This window comes from Saccopteryx leptura, chromosome X (assembly GCF_036850995.1).
Source record: "Saccopteryx leptura isolate mSacLep1 chromosome X, mSacLep1_pri_phased_curated, whole genome shotgun sequence".
NCBI lineage: Eukaryota > Metazoa > Chordata > Mammalia > Chiroptera > Emballonuridae > Saccopteryx > Saccopteryx leptura.
Window position 1 is genome coordinate 81,637,367 of NC_089516.1, and position 6,900 is coordinate 81,644,266.

Sequence of the window (6,900 nt, forward strand, 5' to 3'; positions counted from 1 at the left end):
TACCGAAACCATGATCTCTTTTCATCCCCAGTCAACCCCCTTTGGAGCCTCTACCGAGCCTCCGCTCCCTTTGGCACTGGCTGTCACCACACTGTTGTCTGTGTCTATGTGAGATACAGATACATAGATACGCGTATCGTTATCTCTTTCTCTGTGTATGTTAACGTTGCTGCTTAATCCCTTCACTACTTTTCAGGCAGACCTCCAACCCACCTCACCTGTGACAACTATCAGCTGTTCCATATGCTCATGCTTCTGTTTTTATTTTGTTTGATAAGTTATTTTGCTCATTTCGTACTACATATAAATGACGTCATATGGTATTTGTCTTGCTCTGACTGGCTTATTTCACTTAGCATAATGTTCTCCAGGTCCACACGCGCCACCACAAAAAGTAAGATTTCCTTCTTTTTATACTGCCGCATGGTATTCCATTGTGTAAATGTACCACAGCTGTTTTAGCCACTCGTCCACTGATGGACACTTGGGCTGGTTCCAAATCTTGGCTATTATAAATAATGTGGCAATGAACGTAAGGGTGCATGTATTCTTAGAAATTACTGTCTCAGTTTTCTTCGGATATATTCCCAGAAGTGGAATTGCTGGGTCCTAAGGCAGTTCCATTTTTAATCTTTTGAGGAACTCCATGTTGCTTCCCACAGTGGCTACCCCAACCTGCATTCCCACCGGCAATGCACGAGGATTCCCTTTTCTCTGCACCTTCACCAGCACTTGTTTGTTGATTTATTCCTGATAGCCATTCTGACAGGCATGAGGTGATATCTCATGGAGGTTTTAATTTGCATCTCTCTGATGATTAGTGAAATTGAGTATCTCTTTGTATGTCTATTGGCCATTTGTCTGTATTCTTAAAGAAGTATCTATTAAGATCTATTGCCCATCTTTTCACTGAAATGCTTGTTTTCTTGGTGTTGAGTTGTATATGTTCCTTATGTATACTGGATATTAATCCTTTACCACATGTATCAGTTGGTAGCCTTTTCTTTTTTTTTTTTTTTTTGTTTTTTTTTTTTTTTCATTTTTCTGAAGCTGGAAACAGGGAGAGACAGTCAGACAGACTCCCGCATGTGCCCGACCGGGATCCACCCGGCACGCCCACCAGGGGCGGTGCTCTGCCCCCCAGGGGGCGATGCTCTGCCCATCCTGGGGGTCGCCATATTGCGACCAGAGCCACTCTAGCGCCTGAGGCAGAGGCCACAGAGCCATGCCCAGCGCCCGGGCCATCTTTGCTCCAATGGAGCCTTGGCTGCGGGAGGGGAAGAGAGAGACAGAGAGGAAAGCGCGGCGGAGGGGTGGAGAAGCAAATGGGCGCTTCTCCTATGTGCCCTGGCCGGGAATCGAACCCGGGTCCTCCGCACGCTAGGCCGACGCTCTACCGCTGAGCCAACCGGCCAGGGCCGGCCTTTTCATTTTGTTGATGTTTTTTTTTTTTTTCTGTGCAAAAGCTTTTTAATTTAATGTAGTCTCATTTGTTTCTTTTTCCTTTTTTTCCCTTGCCCAACAAAATATGTCAGCCAACGCACTGGAACAAGAAATGTGTGAGATTTTACTACCTATGTTGTCTTCTAGGATTTTATGGTTTTGTGACTTACATTAAATCTTTAATTAATTTATTTTTAATTTAAATAAATTTTTATTAATGTTAATGGGGTGACATTAATAAATCAGGGTACATATATTCAAAGAAAACATGTCTAGGTTATCTTGTCATTCAATTATGTTGCATACCCATCACCTTGAATTTATTCTTTTGTATGGTGTAAGTTGGCCTTCATAGTACTTGAAAATTATAGAGCTGGGTCTCCCTTCCTGGACTCCCTTAAAATCAAAGCTTTGCTCCCTGTAACTTGGTAACCTTCTCTTCATCACTTCATAGCAACTTGCAAGCTATGACACTCACTTCTGTAAACAAACTTGCCATCTTTATCAAGTAGTATGCTATCCTTATTGTAGTATTTATGGACTTCTTACCCATTTAACTGGTCTAAAGTCATTCTAACCTTTTTATTAGCTTCTTATTTTTTAAAGTGTCACTGGTAAAGTTTTTAGCGTTGTGAACCTAATTCTATTTCTCCCCATGATTCTTGATTAGTTTCTAAATTTTTTATTGGGAAATAATTATCAATTTATAAAACGTTTCAAGAAATATGCAAACAAGTCATGTACATCCTCCACTCAGCTTCTCCCAGTGATAACATCTTGCATTACTGTTGTGAGATATCAAACTAGGAAATGGCCCTTGGTACACCCCACAGAGCTAACAGAGATTTCACCAGTTTTACATGCACTCATTTCCAGGCACTCTGTCCAGTTCTGTAGATTCTGTCACTCTCACCACAAACAAGATACAAAACTGTTCCATCGCCACAGGTCTCCCTCATGTTACCCTTTAAACCAAAGTACAGCTTCTCCCCAGCACCACATTTCTCACCTGTTTCAAAACCTCTTGTGATTCCAAAAATGTCATCTACTTGGAATCCTCTAGTGTGCAACCTTTTGGAATGGATTGCTTTCACTCGGCATAACTCCCCTGAGTGCCATGCAAGTTAAGTGTATCGATAGTTTTCTTTTTTAATTGCTGAGTGTGTGCTATGGCATGAATATACTATGGTTTCTTTAAACATTCACCTGTTGAAAGACATCTGGGCTGTTGTTTTCACTTTTTAACTATTGCGAATGAAATTGTTAGCAAGATTCGTGTACAGGTATTTCCATGAACACAAATTTTCACTTCTATGGGTGAATTGTCCATTGTGTAATTGCTCTATCATGTGGTAACTGCATGTTTAGTTTTGAAAGAAACTGCCAAATTGTTTTGCAGATTGCCTTTACCATTTTTGCATTCCCATTAGCAACGCAAGCCTGACTCACTTTAGCCATAGCTTTGCCTGCATTTGGTGTTAATGTTTTCTAGCCATTCTGACAAGTGTCTTGAATGCTTCTTTGTATGTTTAGTTTGAATTTCCATGAAGGCTAAAGAAGGTGAGTATCTTTTTATGTAACAATTTACCATCTGTAAGTTGTTTAGTGTTCTTTTCTTTTTTTTTTTTTCTTTTTTTTTTTTTTTTTTTTGAGAAGAGAGAGAGAGAGAAGTGGGGGAGGAGCAGGAAGCATCAACTCCCATATGTGCCTTGACCGGGCAAGCCCAGGGTTTTGAACCGGCGACCTCAGCATTCCAGGTCAATGCTTTATCCACTGCGCCACCACAGGTCAGGCTAGTCTTCTTTTCTGCTCATCTTCAAGTTGGGTTAAGTGGCCGGATGTAGTTCTAGAGAGCTGTGCTGGCTCAGGCTAATGGGAAGAATAAGAGAAAATAAGGTCTCTTTACACTCACTTTTCTTAGCTGGGAGGGCAGAATGGTGCTGAAACAGCTTAATGTATTCTGAGTTAAGATTGATCTTGGACTTGGAATGGGACTAATGGAGAAACCTCTAGGTCCATCCGTGGGGATCAGGATAGAGCAGAAAAAGAAAGGAGCTGTGGCTGGGGCGAAAACTGTGGAAGGAGGGATATATGTGAGAAAATATCTTCTAAGTGATGCTAGATTCATTACTCACATGCCGCTCCATAGGGTCCAGAAAACTATTCTCCTAGACATGTGGGTTTCAATACTGAGAATCCATTAAAATGCCCTCTCATCTCCAGCTTGAAGTAATTGAATCAGAATCTCTAGAGTGAGTTCCAGTTGTGAGTATATCCAATGACCTGCCAAAATTGAAAGCCATCTCTGATTTTGAATTACTTTTCTGGATCTGCCATAACAAGATAGCACAGACTAAGTGGCCTAATCGACAGAAATTTATTTCTCACATTTCTGGAAATTGCAAGTCCACTGGTTTGGTTTCTCCTGCAGCCTCTCTCCTTGGCTTCCAGATGGCCACCTTCTTACGCCTTCTCCACATGGTCAACTCTCTTACATATGCAGTCCTGGTATCTCTGTGTGTCCTAAACTCATTCTATGGCCAGTGGTCATGGCTGTCATGGCCATCCACATGCAGGTTCCCATTGAATTCGGGCAGACGGTAAAGAAACAGTGGGGCCAAAAACTGATGGGCCATTCCTTTATTCAAGCCTTGCACTGGCCTATAAGCAAACACACAGGGAAAATACTTACTTCCCTTTCACTCATTCAGAGCGCCCAGATCCCTGACACATTCTCCGGTTCCACAACCAGGAGATTTTTCTCTGGTTCCTCCTAGAATCAAAGGATAAGATGGAGAGAGAAAAGAAGGAGAAGAGAGTGAAACCATGTTTGCAAAGTGAGAGCAGAGAGAATGCAGAGTGCTGAAGAAGAAGCCAGTTTGTGCAGAGAGAGAGAAGGTGTGCAGATGGGGAACCAGAGGTGAGGGGCTTTGCGAGCTCTGCTGAGACTGGAGAGGCCTTTGATTTTAGGAGAAACCTGAGAAGGTTCTCCTGGTTGTGGAACCAGAGAATGTTCAGTGGCTTTGGGAACCCTGAGTGAAAGGAAAGTGTTTTCCTTGTGTGGTTGCTCGTCGGCTGGTGCGAGGCTTTAATAAAGGAATGGCCCACCATTTGTTTGCTCCACTCTTTCTTTACCATCTGCCCGAATCCCAGGAGAACCTGCATGGCCACAGTGGCGGCCATGACTACTGGCCCTACACTCTTCTTAAACGAAAACCAATCCAATAAGATTAGGACTCACCTTAATGGTCTCCTTTTAATTTAATCAACTCTTTAAAGGCCCTATCTTTAAATAGGCACATCCTTAGATACTGCAAACTAGAGCTTCAACATATGAATTTGGTGAGACATGATTCAGTCCACAAGAGATGGTGTGAGAGATAACTTGGTCTGAGAAATTGAGCTACTTTTACCTGCCCTCCTGGAAGTACCATATAATACTTCTGCAATCACCAGATTGAGCAGCTCTTGGACATATGGCCACACCTAGCTGCAAAGGAGGCTACAGATGTGGACGTTTATTGGGAACATTAAAATCCCAAACATATTTAGGATTCTCTTACTCAGAAAGATAGAGAAGTAGTATAAAATATATGTTATGCTTGTACACCCAAGGCAGCTAGAAACACACCCTCAATTATCGTATCTTTTCTACCCAATTTTCCATCCATAATTTTTGTAGTTCCAAACAAAAGTGCTTCTTCTGTGACACTCCAGCTTGCTCCACCATCCTTCCAAATCTCCTGCCCCAGAATCTGTCTGGCTCGCCACAACTTAACATACGTATGTTAAATCTATGTCATTCATTTATTCACTCATTCATTCAACACATCTATTGCTTATCGATGATATGAGAGGCAATGGAGATAAATCAGAGAAACTGATGATGAGCAGAAAATATGGAGAATAGTTAAATAGATTGGACTTTTTCACCCGGATAAGGTCAATCATTTAGATGAATATACATATACCTCAGGTAATTGTTAGCCTGCACGGCTTCAGCCATGACCTTTATCTGAGAGCATACACAGTGCTTTATTCACTGTCAGGAGATTCCCAGAAAAAATATCTGATGAGTAGACTTGATATACAGCAACAATGTATGGAAATGAACCAGTGGACATAGAGTCCAGTGGTCATATGGCATTTTGTTCCACCCAAAAGCTGCTACTTAATAGAGGATTGGAATGGATAGCGGTTAGCTCAGGTAAAGTTTTGCTTGCAGCTAATATTTTAGTAACATTACTAGTCATCCTGTAGGATTCACTATACACCATGAGTAAAAGACCTTTGCATGGTTCTAGTTCTCAAAAGGAATACTACATGGATCTAAGAAACAAGGGGTATGAGTGGGAGACACCGCACATGCCATCATTCCACTTGCCCTGGGTGGTAAATTTGGGTGTGTGGCTCCTAGAACTCTGGGGTGTGGAAGCATAAGCTGCAAATGGCACTTTGCACTTTGTTCTCCTGTATCCACCAATCATCCTTCAGAAAGAAGACGCGGCCTCTTGGCAGAGATAATGGACTCTGATCATCAGGAGAGAGTAAGGATAATATTACACATTGAAGACAAGGAAACAAATCCTTGGTTTCAAATTGATCCATTGAGTGCTTTTGGTACACTCCTGTCAAGTTTGACAGCAGAAGGACAAAGGAGAACCCAATCCAGGGAAAGTTAAGGTGATCAGGAATGAGAGTGTGGATAATGCCACTCATACTGAATTTAAAGGGAATCTCAAATGGGTGGTAGAAGAAGGAGATATTAGTTGTGACTGCAAGATCATCTATAGCATGATTTTCATCTTCTGAGGTTCTTGCCGTAAAGCAGACTTTCCAGATTCTAGAGAATTTGCTCCTTGGAGATATGTGAAGAAATGGATCCAATCAGAAAATAAGGTAGTCTGTGATGAACACAGAGTCATGCTCCTTAGGTATCCCCTTCAAGGATGGACTAGTCGCCCACCCTGCTGGCATCGACAGCATGAAGCCTTCAGTTGTCAGTGGTTTCAGGGGTAACCTCAGCTTCAGACAGCTGTCTTGCCCACAGTCATGCATTCCCTGTGGTGTTTTTCAGTGATGGACATAAGGTATAAAGGCCCAGCCTTTGAGGCCAAATGCTTGGCAAGTCTGGTAAGACATTTTAGCTCCACAACTCCACACAACTCCTTCCATTTATATAGAAATCTAAAACATGCAAACTGAATTTTAGCAACAGAAAACAAATCAGTGGTTGTTTGGGAATAGTGGAGGGGTACAACAGGAAGTGAGAGGAATTAGAAAGGGAATGAGAAATTTTGAGAGTAGTTAATTGATATGCACATTATCCTTATACTGATTAGGGAATAATGGGTGTTTCCATATGTTGTTCCATATGTCATAAAAAGTTGCATAATTTATACACCAAAAATATTTTTAAATAATCACTGATTAGATAAAAGAATAAAGCTATTACAT